The sequence below is a fragment of the Oncorhynchus clarkii genome, chromosome 17, assembly GCF_045791955.1.
Source record: "Oncorhynchus clarkii lewisi isolate Uvic-CL-2024 chromosome 17, UVic_Ocla_1.0, whole genome shotgun sequence".
In the NCBI taxonomy this organism is placed as follows: domain Eukaryota; kingdom Metazoa; phylum Chordata; class Actinopteri; order Salmoniformes; family Salmonidae; genus Oncorhynchus; species Oncorhynchus clarkii.
In genome coordinates, this window is record NC_092163.1 from 41,836,407 (window position 1) to 41,858,234 (window position 21,828).

The following is a 21,828-nucleotide window of genomic DNA, read 5'->3' on the forward strand; positions in this document are numbered from 1 at the left end:
TGCTCAACCATCCGATCAACAAGACACTCTTCTTTAAGAAGTACACCATGCTCAACCATACGATCTACAAGACACTCTTCTTTAAGAAGTACACCATGCTCAACCATCCGATCAACAAGACACTCTTCTTTAAGAAGTACACCATGCTCAACCATCCGATCAACCAGACACTCTTCTTTAAGAAGTACACCATGCTCAACCATCCGATCAACCAGACACTCTTCTTTAAGAAGTACACCATGCTCAACCATACGATCAACAGGACACTCTTCTTTAAGAAGTACACCATGCTCAACCATACGATCAACAAGACACTCTTCTTTAAGAAGTACGCCATGCTCAACCATCCGATCAACAAGACACTTCTTTAAGAAGTACGCTATGCTCAACCATCCGATCAACAAGACACTCTTCTTTAAGAAGTACGCCATGCTCAACCATCCGATCAACAAGACTCTCTTCTTTAAGAAGTACGCCATGCTCAACCATCCGATCAACAAGACACTCTTCTTTAAGAAATAACACCACCGCTTTATTCATCCGGGATGCATTAGCAACATTCTCGTATCCTACCATCTCTTCTACGGCGACCAGAAACTCCTCCACCGTGACAGTAGCTTCACTAACACATACCTTAAGGGAACATTTCGGCATTTCGTGTATGATCAGTGAGAAAGTCCATATTGCAAATGTACGGTCCCTTACTAGACGTCCGAAATCGTTTGTAAAATTCGCGGTCGGCGTCGGGCCGTGCGGTAGGGCCAGACCTAGTCATCAAATGACCTAGAGTCATCAAATGAACTTTGTCGGACATTCGGTTTCCGTTTTATAAAATAAACAAGTTTTTGACCGTTTTTCCGCTATCCCGGAATTTCCAGAGGGCATACGGAATCATATGGCAATTTGGCAAAACATCACGAATCACGACGGGGCCTTATCTCGAAAACGGAAAATATTTCGAAGCCGAAACTTGGTGAGCGTAGGTTTGGCATAATGGGCAGTTGGCCCCGAACAAGATGGCGTCTAGGCCTCGACGGTTTTTGAGTTATGGCCGTTTTTCTGGGATTAAAGGTCCTAAATGGAAATAGAGAAATTATTTTTCCACTTCAGGTCAAAGTCAAGGAGCCTCCGGTGTCAATAAAAAAAGAACCAGCCATTTATCTATCGTCATTTAAGAGAAACGGAACAATGACAACTTGGCGATGGTCACAAATAGGCGGTTTTTTTTTTCAACGGTTACAGATCCATTTGCTGGGTGTTCATACGAATCTTTTTAAAGTGGGCTGCGGAGCTCTGCGAGATTTCTGTGATTTTCTATGATTTTCTGAAATAACACACACATACTAAACCCTCCGTAAATAACTCAGTTCTTAACGTAAAGACTTAAAACTCAGGATTCTGTAAAACCATACCCCAATGAGGATATGTGGTGAATTATAGCTTCCTGTGCCAACCGGAAGTGCCTTAAATGGTGTCTCAGGGGCTGTTTCGAAGGGTTAAAAAAGTCAGATCTGTCCAAAACTTCATATATGTGATTAGGCAACCCCCATGAACTGTAAATCAGTCATTTTTCCCCAAAAAATTCAAAGGAAAAAAAAATCACACTAAAACACAACTTGAATGGAGGGACGTATTGGGGTGCGTAGAGACAGACAGTGGCTGCAATAGTTAGCTTTGTTCGAGCTAAAAAAGAACCGTCAGACTTAGAGTTCCGAAACTTTAGAAACCTGTTCTAGACCTCCGGTCGATGGTGCGTGGTGAGTTACGTGGCTCTAGAAGGTTCTCGGACCGAGAAACAGCCCCGTACATTTGCAATACCTTCAATTCATTTTGACCATTACGAAAATGACGACGTTTAGAAAAGTCTCAGAGACGCAAGGCTAGGTGCATTGAAACCGGCTCGGCCCATAGAGACAGACCCCAACGTTTCTGTCCGATAGCTCGTTCAAGGACCCCGTAGCAAGGCATGGAAAAAAGTGGATTTTCAGCACCAATTAGGGTTTTTCTCGGACACCAAATGACCTATCGAGCCGAAACTCGGGATTCGGGGTCGCCTCACATAGGACTTCACATAATGTCCGAACTGGACCCGCAGCTAGAACGTAACTATGTGTTTTACCTTTTTATTATGTTTTAAACTAAAGGCGCTGTGAATTATGGGACTGCTCTGACATATGTGATAGTTGGCTTCTAAATGAGTAGTAAAAAGTGGGTTTGGTGTCATAATGACATCTAATTGACTGATGGACACTGACTTGCTAGTTGACTTTTGTGCATTTGCAATATGTTTAAACGGAGAGGGACCATCACCAAAATGGCATTCTGAAATCAACACAAAAAATGGCATCACCATAGTCTCCAGACTGTGCTGAGTTCAACGAGCTATCCCGCTTGACCGTAGCTCGCTCGGTCTAAGCGCAACGACCATTAGAAAAGTAGGCCCAAAATGAAGCCTGCCCCACAATGTAATTTGCTTTTGAGTGACAGTGAGAGAACCGTTAGGGTGAGAAGAAAAATTCCACCACATGAATGTTCCTAAGGTCCTCCCGATCTGTACAAGCCTAACCTTGACCGTGTGGCATTAACCCTTAACAGTAAAACAGTGTTTTTTGATCTCACAGATTACAGTGTCATCTCTCCCCATAGGAATACATTGCCTGCACCCCTAATTTCAACCTGAAGTCTATATGGGTTATGAATGCCGTATGAACCTGTCTTCGGTACCAGTCCATCAGGCCACTATGAGGTCTACCTGTGTTGATTCTGAGCTTCCTGGACCAACCGGAAGTGGTTAAAATGCCCCTAAAAGTGTTTACCCATACCCTGCCTGCAGTTTGATAGACATAGTGCATTCAACCCTGTGTAAATCAGTCAATTCTTAACGTAAGGACTTAAAACTCAGGATTCTGTAACAGCATACCCCAATGAGGATATGTGTTGATTTGTAGCTTCCTGTGCCAACCGGAAGTGCCATAATTGGTGTCTCAGGGGCTGTTTCGAAGGGTTAAAAAAGTCAGATCTTTCCAAAACTTCATATGTGTGATTAGGCAACCCCCATGAACTATAAATCAGTCATTTTTCCCAAAAAAAAATCAAAGGAAAAAAAAATCACACTAAAACACACCTTGGATGGAGGGACGTATTGGGGTGCGTAGAGACAGACAGTGGCTGCAATAGTTAGCTTTGTTGGAGCTAAAAAAGAACCGTCAGACCTAGAGTTCCGAAACTTTAGAAACCTGTTCTAGACCTCCGGTCGATGGTGCGTGGTGAGTTACGTGGCTCTAGACGGTTCTCGGACCGAGAAACAGCCTCGTACATTTGCAATACCTTCAATTCATTTAGACCATTACGAAAATGACGACGTTTAGAAAAGTCTCAGAGACGCAAGGCTAGGTGCATTGAAACCGGCTCGGCCCATAGAGACGGACCCCAACGTGTCTGTCCGATAGCTCGTTCAAGGACCCCGTAGCAAGGCATGGAAAAAAGTGGATTTTCAGCACCAATTAGGGTTTTTCTCGGACACCAAATGACCTATCGAGCCGAAACTCGGGATTCGGGGTCGCCTCACATAGGCCTTCACATAATGTCCGAACTGGACCCGCAGCTAAAACGTAACTATGTGTTTTACCTTTTTATTATGTTTTAAACCGAAGGCGCTGTGAATTATGGGCCTGCTCTGACATATGTGATAGTTGGCTTCTAAATGAGTAGGAAAAGGTGGGTTTGGTGTCAATTGATATCCGTTTGGTGTCATAATGACATCTAATTGATTGATGGACACTGACTTGCTAGTTGACTTTTGTGCATTTGCAATATGTTTAAACGGAGAGGGACCATCACCAAAATGTCAGTCTGAAATCAAGACAAAAAATGGCATCACCATAGTCTCCAGACTGTGCCGAGTTCAACGAGCTATCCCGCTTGACCGTAGCCCGCTCGGTCTAGGCGCAGCAACCATTAGAATAGTAGGCCCAAAATGAAGTCTGCCCCACAACGTCATTTGATTTTGGGTGAGAGTGAGAGAACCGTTAGGGTGAGAAGAAAAATTCCACCACAGGAATGTTCCTAAGGTCCTCCCGATCCGTGCAAGCCTAACCTTGACCGTGTGGCATTAACCCTTAACAGTAAAACAGTGTTTTTTGATCTCACAGAATGCAATGTCATCTCTCCCCATAGGAATACATTGCCTGCACCCCTAATTTCAACCTGAAGTCTATATGGGTTATGAATGCCGTATGAACCTGTCTTCGGTACCAGTCCATCAGGCCACTATGAGGTCTACCTGTGTTGATTCTGAGCTTCCTGGACCAACCGGAAGTGGTTAAAATGCCCCTAAAAGTGTTTACCCATACCCTGCCTGCAGTTTGATAGACATAGTGCATTCAACCCTGTGTAAATCAGTCAATTCTTAACGTAAGGACTTAAAACTCAGGATTCTGTAACAGCATACCCCAATGAGGATATGTGTTGATTTGTAGCTTCCTGTGCCAACCGGAAGTGCCATAATTGGTGTCTCAGGGGCTGTTTCGAAGGGTTAAAAAAGTCAGATCTTTCCAAAACTTCATATGTGTGATTAGGCAACCCCCATGAACTATAAATCAGTCATTTTTCCCAAAAAAAATCAAAGGAAAAAAAAATCACACTAAAACACACCTTGGATGGAGGGACGTATTGGGGTGCGTAGAGACAGACAGTGGCTGCAATAGTTAGCTTTGTTGGAGCTAAAAAAGAACCGTCAGACCTAGAGTTCCGAAACTTTAGAAACCTGTTCTAGACCTCCGGTCGATGGTGCGTGGTGAGTTACGTGGCCCTAGACGGTTCTCGGACCGAGAAACAGCCTCGTACATTTGCAATACCTTCAATTCATTTTGACCATTACGAAAATGACGACGTTTAGAAAAGTCTCAGAGACGCAAGGCTAGGTGCATTGAAACCGGCTCGGCCCATAGAGACGGACCCCAACGTGTCTGTCCGATAGCTCGTTCAAGGACCCCGTAGTAAGGCATGGAAAAAAGTGGATTTTCAGCACCAATTAGGGTTTTTCTCGGACACCAAATGACCTATCGAGCCGAAACTCGGGATTCGGGGTCGCCTCACATAGGCCTTCACATAATGTCCGAACTGGACCCGCAGCTAAAACGTAACTATGTGTTTTACCTTTTTATTATGTTTTAAACCGAAGGCGCTGTGAATTATGGGCCTGCTCTGACATATGTGATAGTTGGCTTCTAAATGAGTAGGAAAAAGTGGGTTTGGTGTCAATTGATATCCGTTTGGTGTCATAATGACATCTAATTGATTGATGGACACTGACTTGCTAGTTGACTTTTGTGCATTTGCAATATGTTTAAACGGAGAGGGACCATCACCAAAATGTCAGTCTGAAATCAAGACAAAAAATGGCATCACCATAGTCTCCAGACTGTGCCGAGTTCAACGAGCTATCCCGCTTGACCGTAGCTCGCTCGGTCTAGGCGCAGCAACCATTAGAATAGTAGGCCCAAAATGAAGCCTGCCCCACAACGTCATTTGATTTTGGGTGAGAGTGAGAGAACCGTTAGGGTGAGAAGAAAAATTCCACCACAGGAATGTTCCTAAGGTCCTCCCGATCCGTGCAAGCCTAACCTTGACCGTGTGGCATTAACCCTTAACAGTAAAACAGTGTTTTTTGATCTCACAGATTACAGTGTCATCTCTCCCCATAGGAATACATTGCCTGCACCCCTAATTTCAACCTGAAGTCTATATGGGTTATGAATGCCGTATGAACCTGTCTTCGGTACCAGTCCATCAGGCCACTATGAGGTCTACCTGTGTTGATTCTGAGCCTCCTGGACCAACCGGAAGTGGTTAAAATGCCCCTAAAAGTGTTTACCCATACCCTGCCTGCAGTTTGACAGACATAGTGCATTCAACCCTGTGTAAATCAGTCAGTTCTTAACGTAAGGACTTAAAACTCAGGATTCTGTAACAGCATACCCCAATGAGGATATGTGTTGATTTGTAGCTTCCTGTGCCAACCGGAAGTGCCATAATTGGTGTCTCAGGGGCTGTTTCGAAGGGTTAAAAAAGTCAGATCTGTCCAAAACTTCATATGTGTGATTAGGCAACCCCCATGAACTGTAAATCAGTCATTTTTCCCCAAAAAATTCAAAGGAAAAAAAAATTACACTAAAACACAACTTGGAAGGAGGGACGTATTGGGGTGCGTAGAGACAGACAGTGGCTGCAATAGTTAGCTTTGTTGGAGCTAAAAAAGAACCGTCAGACCTAGAGTTCCGAAACTTTAGAAACCTGTTCTAGACCTCCGGTCGATGGTGCGTGGTGAGTTACGTGGCTCTAGATGGTTCTCGGACCGAGAAACAGCCTCGTACATTTGCAATACCTTCAATTCATTTTGACCATCACGAAAATGACAACGTTTAGAAAAGTCTCAGAGACGCAAGGCTAGGTGCATTGAAACCGGCTCGGCCCATAGAGACGGACCCCGACGTTTCTGTCCGATAGCTCGTTCAAGGACCCCGTAGCAAGTCATGGAAAATAGTGGATTTTCAGCACCAATTAGGGTTTTTCTCGGACACCAAATGACCTATCGAGCCGAAACTTGGGATTCGGGGTCGCCTCAGCTAGGCCAACACATAACATAAGAAATGGACCCGCAGCTAGAACGTAACTACGTGTTTTATGGTTTTTTTATGGTTTGAACCCAAGGCGTTGTGAATTTTGGGCCAGCTCTGAAGTATGTAATAGTTGGCTACTAAACGAGTTGGAAAAAGTGGGTTTGGTGTCAGTTTGTATCAGTTTGGTGTCAGAATGATATCTAATTGACTGATGGACTCTTGTCCACTTGACTCTTGTACATTTGCAATATGTTTAAACAGTGAGGTACCATCACCAAAAGCGACATTCTGAAATCAACCCTAACGAGCGATTGAGTTGAACCAGAATCACTGCAAAGCCATCCCGAGTTCATCGGGCCAGTCAATTTCACATTCCTGCAGGATTTTTATAGCATGACCAATTCGTGATGGTGCCGGCCCATTGAAACATATTGCAAATGCACAGTGACTTTGAAAAAGTAAGGAAACATAAACAAAAAAAATCAAATTTTTTTTTTTTTGGGTGACCAGTTGCACGTGCATTTGCAATATGATTCTATAGTGAAAAAACATCACCAAATGCGACATTCTGAAATCAACCCAAACGAGCGATTGAGATGACCCAGAATCACTGCAAAGCCATCCCGAGTTCATCGGGCCAGTCAATTTCACATTCCTGCAGGATTTTTATAGCATGACAAATTCGTGATGGTACCTGCCCATTAAAACATATTGCAAATGCACAGTGACTTTGAAAAAGTAAGGAAACATAAACAAAAAAAATCAAACTTTTTTTTTTTGGGTGACCAGTTGCACGTGCATTTGCAATATGATTCTATAGTGAAAAAACATATTGCAAATGCACAGTGACTTTGAAAAAGTAAGGAAACATAAACAAAAAAAATCAATTTTTTTGGGGGGGGGATGACCAGTTGCATGTGCATTTGCAATATGATTCTATAGTGAAAAAACATATTGCAAATGCACAGTGACTTTGAAAAAGTAAGGAAAAATAAACAAAAAAAATCTAAATTTTTTTGGGGGGGATGACCAGTTGCACGTGCATTTGCAATATGATTCTATAGTGAAAAAACATATTGCAAATGCACAGTGACTTTGAAAAAGTAAGGAAACATAAACAACATTTTTTTATTTTTGGGTGACCAGTTGCATGTGCATTTGCAATATGATTCTATAGTGAAAAAACATATTGCAAATGCACAGTGACTTTGAAAAAGTAAGGAAAAATAAACAAAAAAAATCTAAATTTTTTTTGGGGGGATGACCAGTTGCACGTGCATTTGCAATATGATTCTATAGTGAAAAAACATATTGCAAATGCACAGTGACTTTGAAAAAGTAAGGAAACATAAACAAAAAAAATCTAAATTTTTTTGGGGGGGGTGACCAGTTGCACGTGCATTTGCAATATGATTCTATAGTGAAAAAACATATTGCAAATGCACAGTGACTTTGAAAAAGTAAGGAAACATAAACAAAAAAAATCTAAACATTTTTTTTTTGGGTGACCAGTTGCACGTGCATTTGCAATATGATTCTATAGTGAAAAAACATCACCAAAAGCGACATTCTGAAATCAACCCTAACGAGCGATTGAGATGAACCAGAATCACTGCAAAGCCATCCCGAGTTCATCGGGCCAGTCAATTTCACATTCCTGCAGGATTTTTATAGCATGACCAATTCGTGATGGTGCCGGCCCATTGAAACATATTGCAAATGCACAGTGACTTTGAAAAAGTAAGGAAACATAAACAAAAAAAATCAATTTTTTTTTTTTTGGGTGACCAGTTGCACGTGCATTTGCAATATGATTCTATAGTGAAAAAACATCACCAAATGTGACATTCTGAAATCAACCCAAACGAGCGATTGAGATGACCCAGAATCACTGCAAAGCCATCCCGAGTTCATCGGGCCAGTCAATTTCACATTCCTGCAGGATTTTTATAGCATGACAAATTCGTGATGGTACCTGCCCATTAAAACATATTGCAAATGCACAGTGACTTTGAAAAAGTAAGGAAACATAAACAAAAAAAATCAAACTTTTTTTTTTTTGGGTGACCAGTTGCACGTGCATTTGCAATATGATTCTATAGTGAAAAAACATATTGCAAATGCACAGTGACTTTGAAAAAGTAAGGAAACATAAACAAAAAAAATCAAATTTTTTTTGGGGGGGATGACCAGTTGCATGTGCATTTGCAATATGATTCTATAGTGAAAAAACATATTGCAAATGCACAGTGACTTTGAAAAAGTAAGGAAAAATAAACAAAAAAAATCTAAATTTTTTGGGGGGGGATGACCAGTTGCACGTGCATTTGCAATATGATTCTATAGTGAAAAAACATATTGCAAATGCACAGTGACTTTGAAAAAGTAAGGAAACATAAACAACATTTTTTTATTTTTGGGTGACCAGTTGCATGTGCATTTGCAATATGATTCTATAGTGAAAAAACATATTGCAAATGCACAGTGACTTTGAAAAAGTAAGGAAAAATAAACAAAAAAAATCTAAATTTTTTTTGGGGGGATGACCAGTTGCACGTGCATTTGCAATATGATTCTATAGTGAAAAAACATATTGCAAATGCACAGTGACTTTGAAAAAGTAAGGAAACATAAACAAAAAAAATCTAATTTTTTTTGGGGGGGGTGACCAGTTGCACGTGCATTTGCAATATGATTCTATAGTGAAAAAACATATTGCAAATGCACAGTGACTTTGAAAAAGTAAGGAAACATAAACAAAAAAAATCTAAACATTTTTTTTTTGGGTGACCAGTTGCACGTGCATTTGCAATATGATTCTATAGTGAAAAAACATCACCAAAAGCGACATTCTGAAATCAACCCAAACGAGCGATTGAGATGACCCAGAATCACTGCAAAGCCATCCCGAGTTCATCGGGCCAGTCAATTTCACATTCCTGCAGGATTTTTATAGCATGACAAATTCGTGATGGTACCTGCCCATTAAAACATATTGCAAATGCACAGTGACTTTGAAAAAGTAAGGAAACATAAACAAAAAAAATCAAACTTTTTTTTTTTTGGGTGACCAGTTGCACGTGCATTTGCAATATGATTCTATAGTGAAAAAACATATTGCAAATGCACAGTGACTTTGAAAAAGTAAGGAAACATAAACAAAAAAAATCAAATTTTTTTGGGGGGGGATGACCAGTTGCATGTGCATTTGCAATATGATTCTATAGTGAAAAAACATATTGCAAATGCACAGTGACTTTGAAAAAGTAAGGAAAAATAAACAAAAAAAATCTAAATTTTTTGGGGGGGGATGACCAGTTGCACGTGCATTTGCAATATGATTCTATAGTGAAAAAACATATTGCAAATGCACAGTGACTTTGAAAAAGTAAGGAAACATAAACAACATTTTTTTATTTTTGGGTGACCAGTTGCATGTGCATTTGCAATATGATTCTATAGTGAAAAAACATATTGCAAATGCACAGTGACTTTGAAAAAGTAAGGAAAAATAAACAAAAAAAATCTAAATTTTTTGGTGGGGGATGACCAGTTGCACGTGCATTTGCAATATGATTCTATAGTGAAAAAACATATTGCAAATGCACAGTGACTTTGAAAAAGTAAGGAAACATAAACAAAAAAAATCTAAATTTTTTTTGGGGGGGTGACCAGTTGCACGTGCATTTGCAATATGATTCTATAGTGAAAAAACATATTGCAAATGCACAGTGACTTTGAAAAAGTAAGGAAACATAAACAAAAAAAATCTAAACATTTTTTTTTTGGGTGACCAGTTGCACGTGCATTTGCAATATGATTCTATAGTGAAAAAACATCACCAAAAGCGACATTCTGAAATCAACCCAAACGAGCGATTGAGATGACCCAGAATCACTGCAAAGCCATCCTGAGTTCATCGGGCCAGTCAATTTCACATTCCTGCAGGATTTTTATAGCATGACAAATTCGTGATGGTACCTGCCCATTAAAACATATTGCAAATGCACAGTGACTTTGAAAAAGTAAGGAAACATAAACAAAAAAAATCAAACTTTTTTTTTTTTGGGTGACCAGTTGCACGTGCATTTGCAATATGATTCTATAGTGAAAAAACATATTGCAAATGCACAGTGACTTTGAAAAAGTAAGGAAACATAAACAAAAAAAATCAATTTTTTGGGGGGGGGGATGACCAGTTGCATGTGCATTTGCAATATGATTCTATAGTGAAAAAACATATTGCAAATGCACAGTGACTTTGAAAAAGTAAGGAAAAATAAACAAAAAAAATCTAATTTTTTTTGGGGGGGATGACCAGTTGCACGTGCATTTGCAATATGATTCTATAGTGAAAAAACATATTGCAAATGCACAGTGACTTTGAAAAAGTAAGGAAACATAAACAACATTTTTTTATTTTTGGGTGACCAGTTGCATGTGCATTTGCAATATGATTCTATAGTGAAAAAACATATTGCAAATGCACAGTGACTTTGAAAAAGTAAGGAAAAATAAACAAAAAAAATCTAAATTTTTTGGGGGGGGATGACCAGTTGCACGTGCATTTGCAATATGATTCTATAGTGAAAAAACATATTGCAAATGCACAGTGACTTTGAAAAAGTAAGGAAACATAAACAACATTTTTTTATTTTTGGGGGGGGTGACCAGTTGCACGTGCATTTGCAATATGATTCTATAGTGAAAAAACATATTGCAAATGCACAGTGACTTTGAAAAAGTAAGGAAACATAAACAAAAAAAATCTAAACATTTTTTTTTTGGGTGACCAGTTGCACGTGCATTTGCAATATGATTCTATAGTGAAAAAACATCACCAAAAGCGACATTCTGAAATCAACCCAAACGAGCGATTGAGATGACCCAGAATCACTGCAAAGCCATCCCGAGTTCATCGGGCCAGTCAATTTCACATTCCTGCAGGATTTTTATAGCATGACAAATTCGTGATGGTACCTGCCCATTAAAACATATTGCAAATGCACAGTGACTTTGAAAAAGTAAGGAAACAGAATCAAATTATTATTTTTTGGGTTACCAGTTGCACATTTCAGATCACCAGTTGCACATTTCAGATCACCAGTTGCACGGAGGAAAATCGTTACTTTTGACTTTGACTTTTGACTTCCTATGACATCATATTGCAAATGGACAAAACATATGCCTTATGCACAAGTAAAACAAAAAAAAATTATGATAATACAAGTTGACAAAGGTATAGTTTGAGCAAAGTATAGTTTGAATTTTGAGCATGACAAATTCGTGATGGTAAAACATATTGCAAATGCACAGTGACTTTGAAAAAGTAAGGAAACATAAACAAATGGACATAATGAAATCATCATTTTTTTTTTCCCGGTTACCAGTTGCACGCGCATTTGCAATATGATTCTATAGTGAAAAAACATATTGCAAATGGACATGATGAAATCAACACAACGAGTGATGGAAATGAACAACTATCACTGCCCGGCCGTCCCGAGTTCATCAGTTCAGTCAATTTTGGCCCCCAAAAAAATTGACTTTTGACTTTGACTTTTGACTTCCTATGAAATCATATTGCAAATGGACAAATCATATTCCTTATGCACAAGTAAAAAAAATAAAATTATGATAATAACATTTTACAAAAGTATATTCATACACTTCTTACACATGATTAATTGTCTTAAAATCGAAACAATTTCGAAAAACGGTCCAGAAAGCACTTTTTTTAGTTTTTAAAGTTTAAAAAAAAAATCAAATGTTCGACTATTGACATCCTATTAAATCATATTGCAAATGGACAAAACATATACCTTATGCACAAGTAAAAAAAAAAAAAAAAAATTATGATAATAAAATACGAATAAAGTATGTTGATACAGTTCTTATACTTGTGTAATTGACACAAAATTCGAAAGAATTTTGAAAAACGGTCCAGAAAGCACTTTTTTAAGGATGTGTGAAGTTTTTTACCAAATTTTGACATTTTTGACTTTTGACTTTTGACTTCCTATGAAATCATATTGCAAATGGACAAAACATATGCCTTATGCGCATGTAATTAAAAACAAAAAAAAATTGATATCAAAATTGGACAAAAGTATATTCATACAGTTCTTACACATGTGTAATTGACAAAAAAAGCGAAAGAATTTCGAAAAAAGGCCCAGAAAGCACTTTTTTAAGGGGTGAAAAGTTTTTGAAAAAAATATCCTTTTTTCAAAATTTTTCTTTTGGATGTTGACTTGGGTTGCATTTCCAATATGAAAAACCCATGTGGAGCGCACTCGCCCCCTGTTGGATTTTTGAGGTGTTACAATTGGCAATTGCCATATGGCATTTGCCATATACTTTGCACGAATCAACGCCGCTTTGGGTGGTATTGGACATCGTGTACATGGTTTGTCCAATGCCAATATCTTGCCATTCATTTTTGTACAATTCAGGGGGGTATTCCCTTACACACCTAAAGCCGTGCCGAAGTGACAGGGACGGCATCCCCATTCGGGCTGCCATCCCCGCCAAAATCAGGGTAATTTCGATACGAAAAACAAAATGCTTAATTCTACCACAACAAAAACAATAACCTTAATCATGCACAGAAGAAAACCAGCATGCAGAGAGAGAGAGAGAGAGAGAGAGAGAGAGAGAGGGACACACACAGAGTTGTGCACAACCCAGTTCATCTGAATACACTAGATAACAAAATGACAGGTGTCCATTACATAGAAATGTCAAGATTCAAGCTAAACCAACAGCGAAACTCATTAAGATAGTGCTTGACATCAACGGCCCTCACTGAGCATGTGTGAACCCCTCTGACTGATAAGGGTGACATCAAGGATGGTGTGTGAACATATGTGTGTCATCACCTAATAATCATCTCCTTTACGCATCAACACTATATTACGCAAAAATAAATACAGTTGAAGTCAGAAGTTTACATACACTTAGGTTGGAGACATTAAAACTTGTTTTTCAACCACTCCACAAATTTCTTGTTAACAAACCATAGTTTTGGCAAGTTGGTTAGGACATCTACTTTGGGCATGACACAAGTAATTTTTCAAAAAATAGTTTACAGACAGATTATTTCACTTATCATTCACTGTATCACAATTCCAGTTGGTCAGAAGTTTACAAACACTAAGTTGACTGTGCCTATAAACAGCTTGGACAATTCCAGAAAAATTATATCATGGCTTTAGAAGCTTCTGATAGGCTAATTTACATAATTTGAGTCAATTGGAAAATACCTGTGGATGTATTTCAAGGCCTACCTTCAAACCCAGTGCCTCTTTGCTTGGCATTGTGGGAAAATCAAAAGAAATCAGCCATCTGTACAAGGTGTGAAGGTGCTGGAGGAAACAGGTACACAAGTTAAACAAGTCCTATATCGACATAACCTGAAAGGCCGCTCAGCAAGGAAGAAGCCACTGCTCCAAAACCGCCATAAAAAAGCCAGACTACGGTTTGCAACTGCACATGGGGACAAAGTTTGTACCTTTTGGAGAAATGTCCTCTGGGCTGATGAAACAAAAATAGAACTGTTTGGCCATAATGACCATTTGGAGGAAAAAGGGAGAGGCTTGCAAGCCAAAGAACACCATCCCAACTGTGAAGCACGGGGGTGGCAGCATCATGTTGTGGAGGTGCTTTGCTGCAGGAGCGACTGGTGCACTTCACAAAATAGATGGCATCATGAGGTAGGAAAATTATGTGGATATATTGAAGCAACATCTCAAGCTTGGTCACAAATGGGTGTTCCAAATGGACAATGACCCCAAGCATACTTCCAAAGTTGTGGCAAAATGGCTTATGGACAACAAAGTCAAGGTATTAGAGAAGCCATCACAAAGCCCTGACCTCAATCCAATAGAAAATTTGGGGGTAGAACTGAAAAAGCGTGTGAGCAAAGAGGCCTACAAACCTGACTATGTTACACCAGCTCTGTCAGGAGGAATGGGCCAAAATTCACCCAACTTATTGTGGGAAGCTCGTGGAAGGCTACCAGAAACATTTGACCCAAGTTCAACAATTTAAAGGCAATGCTATTAAATACAAATTGAATGTATGTAAACTTCTGACCCACTGGAAATGTGATGAAAGAAATTAAAGCTGAAATAAATAATTTTTTCTACTATTATGCTGACATTTCACATTCTTAAAATAAAGTGGTGATCCTAACTGACCTAAGACAGGGAATTTTTAGGATTAAATGTCAGGATTATATACAGTTGAAGTCGGAAGTTTACATACACCTAACCAACTTGCCAAAACGATAGTTTGTTAACAAGAAACTTGTGGAGTGGTTGAAAAATATGTTTTAATGACTCCAACCTAAGTGTATGTAAACTTCCGACTTCAACTGTATATATATATACAGTGCCTTGCGAAAGTATTCGGCCCCCTTGAACTTTGCGACCTTTTGCCACATTTCAGGCTTCAAACATAAAGATATAAAACTGTATTTTTTTTGTGAAGAATCAACAACAAGTGGGACACAATCATGAAGTGGAACGACATTTATTGGATATTTCAAACTTTTTTAACAAATCAAAAACTGAAAAATTGGGCGTGCAAAATTATTCAGCCCCTTTACTTTCAGTGCAGCAAACTCTCTCCAGAAGTTCAGTGAGGATCTCTGAATGATCCAATGTTGACCTAAATGACTAATGATGATAAATACAATCCACCTGTGTGTAATCAAGTCTCCGTATAAATGCACCTGCACTGTGATAGTCTCAGAGGTCCGTCAAAAACGCAGAGAGCATCATGAAGAACAAAGAACACACCAGGCAGGTCCGAGATACTGTTGTGAAGAAGTTTAAAGCCGGATTTGGATACAAAAAGATTTCCCAAGCTTTAAACATCCCAAGGAGCACTGTGCAAGCGATAATATTGAAATGGAAGGAGTATCAGACCACTGCAAATCTACCAAGACCTGGCCGTCCCTCTAAACTTTCAGCTCATACAAGGAGAAGACTGATCAGAGATGCAGCCAAGAGGCCCATGATCACTCTGGATGAACTGCAGAGATCTACAGCTGAGGTGGGAGACTCTGTCCATAGGACAACAATCAGTCGTATATTGCACAAATCTGGCCTTTATGGAAGAGTGGCAAGAAGAAAGCCATTTCTTAAAGATATCCATAAAAAGTGTCGTTTAAAGTTTGCCACAAGCCACCTGGGAGACACACCAAACATGTGGAAGAAGGTGCTCTGGTCAGATGAAACCAAAATTGAACCTTTTGGCAACAATGCAAAACGTTATGTTTGGCGTAAAAGCAACACAGCTCATCACCCTGAACACACCATCCCCACTGTCAAACATGGTGGTGGCAGCATCATGGTTTGGGCCTGCTTTTCTTCAGCAGGGACAGGGAAGATGGTTAAAATTTATGGGAAGATGGATGGAGCCAAATACAGGACCATTCTGGAAGAAAACCTGATGGAGTCTGCAAAAGACCTGAGACTGGGACGGAGATTTGTCTTCCAACAAGACAATGATCCAAAACATAAAGCAAAATCTACAATGGAATGGTTCAAAAATAAACATATCCAGGTGTTAGAATGGCCAAGTCAAAGTCCAGACCTGAATCCAATCGAGAATCTGTGGAAAGAACTGAAAACTGCTGTTCACAAATGCTCTCCATCCAACCTCACTGAGCTCGAGCTCTTTTGCAAGGAGGAATGGGAAAAAATGTCAGTCTCTCGATGTGCAAAACTGATAGAGACATACCCCAAGCGACTTACAGCTGTAATCGCAGTAAAAGGTGGCGCTACAAAGTATTAACTTAAGGGGGCTGAATCATTTTGCACGGCCAATTTTTCAGTTTTTGATTTGTTAAAAAAGTTTGAAATATCCAATAAATGTCGTTCCACTTCATGGTTGTGTCCCACTTGTTGTTGATTCTTCACACAAAAATACAGTTTTATATCTTTATGTTTGAAGCCTGAAATGTGGCAAAAGGTCGCAAAGTTCAAGGGGGCCGAATACTTTCGCAAGGCACTGTACATACTACATGACCTAAAAATATGTGGACACCTACTCGTCGAACTTGTCATTCCAAAATCATGGGCATTAATATGGAGTTGGTTCCCCCTTTGCTGCTGTAACAGCCTCCACTCGTCTGGGAAGGCTTTCCACTAGATGTTGGAACATTGCTGTGGGGATTTGCTTCCACTCAGCCACAAGAGCATTAGTGAGGTTGGTCACTGATGTAGGGCGATTAGGCCTGGCTCGCAGTCGGTGTTCCAATACATCCCAAAGGTGTTTGATGGGGTTGAGATCAGAGCTCTGTCAATATCTTCCACACCAATCTCGACAAACCACTTCTGTGTGAACCACACATGGGGGCATTGTCATGCTGAATCAGGAAAGGGCCTTCCCCAAACTATTGTCACAAAGTTGAAAGCACAGAATCGTCTAGAATGTCATTGTATGCTGTAGCGCTAAGATTTCCCGCCGAACCCAGATTCTTCCGTTGGACTGCCAGATGGCAAAGTGTGATTCATCACTCCAGAGAAAGCGTTGCCACTGCTCCAGAGTCCAATGGCGGTGAGCTTTACATCACTCTAGCCAACACTTGGCATTGTGCATGGTGATCTTAGGCTTGTGTGCGGCTGCTCTGCCGTAGAAACCCATTTCATGAGGCTCCTGACAAACAGTTATTGTGTTGACGCTGCTTCCAGAGGCAGTTTGGAACTCAGTAGTGAGTGTTGCAACTGAGGGACAGACTACTTTTACGCACTATGCGCTTCAGCACTTGGCGGTCCCATTTTGTGAGCTTGTGTGGCCTACCACTTCGCTGCTGAGCCGTTGTTGCTCCTAGACGTTTCCACTTCACAATAACAGCACTTATATTTGGCTGAGGCAGCTCTAGCAGGGCAGAAATTTGACGAACTGACTTGTTGGAAAGGTGGCATCCTAGGACAATGCCACGTTGAAAGTCACTGAGCTCTTCAGTAAGGCCATTCTACTGCCAATGGTTCTCTATGGAGATTGCATGGCTGTGTGCTCGATTTCGTACACCTGTCAGCAACGGGTGTGGCTGAAATAATCCACATATTTTATGGGGTAACCACATACTTTTGTATATATACGTATACACTGAAGAAAAATATAAACGCAATATGTAAAGTGTTGGTCCCATGTTTCAGGAGCTGAAACAAAAGATACCATACATTTTTCATACACACAAAAAGCTAATTTCTCTCAAATTGTGTGCACAAATTTGTTTACATCCCTGTTAGTGAGCATTTCTTTTTTGCCAAGATAACCTATCCAGGTGTGGCAGGTGTGGCATAACATGAAGCTGATTAAAGAGCATGGTCATTGCACAGGTGCACCTTGTGCTGGGGACAATAAAAGGCCACTCTAAAATTAGCAGTTTTGTCACACAACACAATGCCACAGATGTCTCACGTTTTGAGGAAGTGTACAATTGACAAGCTGACTGCAAGAACGCTAGCCCAGGACCTCCACATCCGGCTTCTTCACCTGCGGAATTGTTTGAGACCAGCCACCCGGATAGCTGATGAAACTGTGTGTTTGCACAAGCGATGAATATCTTTACAAACTGTCAGAAATCGGCTCAGGGAAGCTCATCTGTGTGCTTGTCGTCCTCACCAGGGTCTTGATCTGACTGCAGTTTGGCGTCGTAATCGACTTCGGCTGGCAAATGCTCACTTTCAATGGCCACTGGCACACTGAAGAGTGTGCTCTTCACGGATGAATCCCGGTTTACACTGTACCGGGCAGATGGCAGACAGTATGTATGGCGTTGTGTGGGCGAGCGGTTTGCTGATATCAACATTGTGAACCATGGTGGCGGTGGGGTTATGTTATGGGCAGGCATAAACTACAGACAAAGAACACAATTGTATTTTATCAATGGCAATTTGAATGCTCAGAGATACTGTTACGAGATCCCGAGGCCCATTGTCGTGCCATTCATCTGCCACCATCACCTCATGTTTCACCATGATAATGCACAGCCCCATGTCACCAGGATCTGTACACAATTCCTGGAAACTGAAAACATCCCAGTTCTCCCATGGCCTGCATACTCACCGTACATGTCACCAAATGAGCATGTTTGAGATGCTCTGGATCGACGTGTACAACAGCGTGTTCCAGTTCCCGCTAATATCCAGCAACTTCACACAGCCATGGAAGAGGAGTGGGACAATATTCCACAGGCCACAATAAACATCCTGATCAACTCTATGCGAAGGAGATGTGTCACGCTGCATGAGGCAAATGTTGGTCACACCAGATACTGACTGGTTTTCTGATCCACGACCCTACCGTTTTGTTAAGTATCTGTAACCAACAGAGGCATATCTGTATTCCCAGTCATGCGAACTCCATAGATTAAGGCCCAATGAATTGATTTCAATTGATTTCGATTTCCTCATATGCATGTTGCGTTTCATTTTTGTTCAGTATATATACTGAGTGTACAAAACATTAGGAACACCTGCTCTCTCCAGGAAATAGACTGACCAGGTGAATCCAGGTGAAAGCTTTGATCCCTTATTGATGTCACCTGATAAATTCACTCCAATCAGTGTAGATGAAGGGGAGGAGACTGGTTAAATAAGTATCTTTAAGCCTCGAGACAATTGAGACAAGGATTGTGTATGTGTGCCATTCAGAGGGTGAATGGGCAAGACAAAATATTTTAAGTGCCTTTGAATGGGGTATGGTAGTAGGTGCCAGGTGCACCGGTTTGAGTGTGTCAAGAACTGCAACACTGCTGGGTTTTCTCACGCTCAACAGTTTCCTGTCCATGTTCCCACGAATTGAGGCTGTTCTGAGGGCAAAGGTTTGGGGTGCAACTCGATATTATGAAGGTGTTCTTAATGTTTTGTACACTCCGTGTATATTCACTCCGTTCTCAAACACGTATCCCACATCCCTCTCAGTAACGTCGTTGATAAGCCGAGGAGATGTTATTGTAACCTGCAAACCCATTTCTACGACTCGGTGAGGATTGACATAAGGACAGAGGTTGAAACGAAGGGAGGGAGATAGATAGATATATAGATGCAGTTGTTGTTGTTGTAGGTCTGTAGCAGTTCTCTGCAGAGAACAACTGTATTCACTCCACCCAGTTTGTGTGTGTGTGTGTGTGTGTGTGTGTGTGTGTGTGTGTGTGTGTGTGTGTGTGCGTGTGTGCGTGTGCGTGTGTGTGTGTGTGTGCACTGAGACGTGCTTAAATTCCTGATCACACCCTCTGCCGGAGAGGGTGCAGTAAGCACTGCAGCAATAACCCCACTCCCTGCAGAAACACACACACACACACGGCTCAGCAAAACCATTACAAACCACATATTGCAGTCATCATAGAAAAACAGCCACGGAAATGCAGGACAACAGTTCTATTTACCTTCCAGAAACCAATCAACACACAGCAAACAGCGGAAGAGATGGAGGGAAAGAGAGAGTGAGGGCAGAGAGAGGGAAAGAGAGTGAGGTGAGATAGAGAAAGAGAGAGAGAAAGAGAGGTGAGATAGAGAAAGAGAGAGAGAAAGAGAGAGGGAAAGAGAGTGAGGCTAAGATAGAGAAAGAGAGAGAGAAAGAGAGAGGCAGACAAGAGACAGAGACACGGTGAGAAAACAGCCAAACAGACAGCAGTGTTGTCAGCAGAGGCGCTTGGGACAGAGAAGAGGGATGTCATTCGCAAATACGGCTCTATTCTGGGGACCATTTCAGGCCGCACCCCTGGCAGGGAGCTAGGAAGCACCATCAGAACACGGTGTGACCTGCCAACAGACAGGACGCGTGTGTGCGCGTGGGAACATGCATGTGTGTTTGTGTGTATGTGTCCATCCACAGGCATTCTTAAAGAAGCGTCACAAATCCAGTTTAATGCCTAAATCAGAAGCACCTCAACTGCCAGCAACTGCCAGAGTCTCAAAGAAACAAAACACACACACACACACACACACACACACACACACACACTACACACTACAATACCCTAACGCTAAGGGCATTAAAGGGTCAGGCTAATTCCTCCGTCACTGTCAGGGTGTATTAATGGCAATGTTAATCAGACACCTAGAGCCACACACACACACACACGCATTCACGCACGCACGCACACACACACACGCACGCACACACACACACACCGACACACACACCGACACACAGACACACTAACACTCACACTTACACACAGCACACAGGACAGGCGCCTGTTGAAGTCAATAACGCTTATCCTCTGAATCAAAGTCCACCTCATCCCCCCTGCTTTGGCTCAGATCGGCTCTGCCGGGCTTGTCTGGGATGGGATTGGACGGGCTTAGTCCTGCCATGAGCCGTTTAACATGCAGCAGAGCACTGCCAAACATCACCCATCAACATGCATGGCTGGAGTGTTATAGCGAGTATTTTGTATGTGTGAATGTATATGCAGAGTGTATGTGTGTGTGTGTGTGTGTGTGTGTGTGTGTGTGTGTGAGAAGAGGTGGTGGCACCGCTGGGGTCCCTGACTGACAGACTATGCCCATCTGCAGCGGGGCACCAACAACCTGGCTACTGGTGCCAGCCACATCTGAGCCCCCACACCCAACCACAACCATTACTTCAACCCCTAGCCAACCTCTATCCCTCTGAACCAACCCTGTCTCTGTAATATGAGAGAGAGAAAAAACGGCGTGCAGGAAAATAGACACAGTCTATGACCATCGACATCAACACAAAGCAATACACAGTAGGCAATAAAACAAATACACACAGAGAACCGTGCAATGGACAACCCACACACACTCACTAGCGCTCCCTCTTACTAGCTTGTTCAACCAAGACATGTTGCAAATTAACTGGTGCACACACACACACATAGATATTATGAATCTGCGTGTCCCTTACCAGCCACCTGCTGATGTGTTCAGTGTGCCCCTCCTCCTTCCTCCTTTGTAGTCAGTCAGTGAGGGTGTCAGACAGTCAGGCTAGAACAGTGTACATCCATCCATCCCAGGAGAGAGCAGCAGGCGGTCGGTCAGCCCGGTTAGACAGCAGGAGACGGGAAGAGAGAGTGTGACCATGAAGAACACACTGTCTATCTATCCCTCCACGTCCTCACAATAACAGGGGAAAGACAGCTCTCGGTCAGTCAGAGAACCAGAGAGAGAGAGAGAGAAACAGAGAGAAACAGAGAGAGACAACAGCCCCAGTAGCTACA

General features: G+C 41.4%; 1 protein-coding gene across 5 annotated transcripts in view; it reads right to left on the reverse strand.

The window, feature by feature from the left end:
* Positions 1–21,828, reverse strand: part of LOC139370866 (pleckstrin homology domain containing, family A member 6) — a 185,712-nt gene extending 163,884 nt beyond the window's left edge. For 2 of the 5 annotated variants that reach the window (XM_071110690.1, XM_071110691.1), the window contains exon 1: positions 21,516–21,828. The gene's annotated coding sequence lies outside the window, so the exon portion shown is untranslated. The remainder of the gene's footprint in view (positions 1–21,515) is intronic. The other 3 variants (XM_071110694.1, XM_071110693.1, XM_071110695.1) reach the window with 2 other exon arrangements.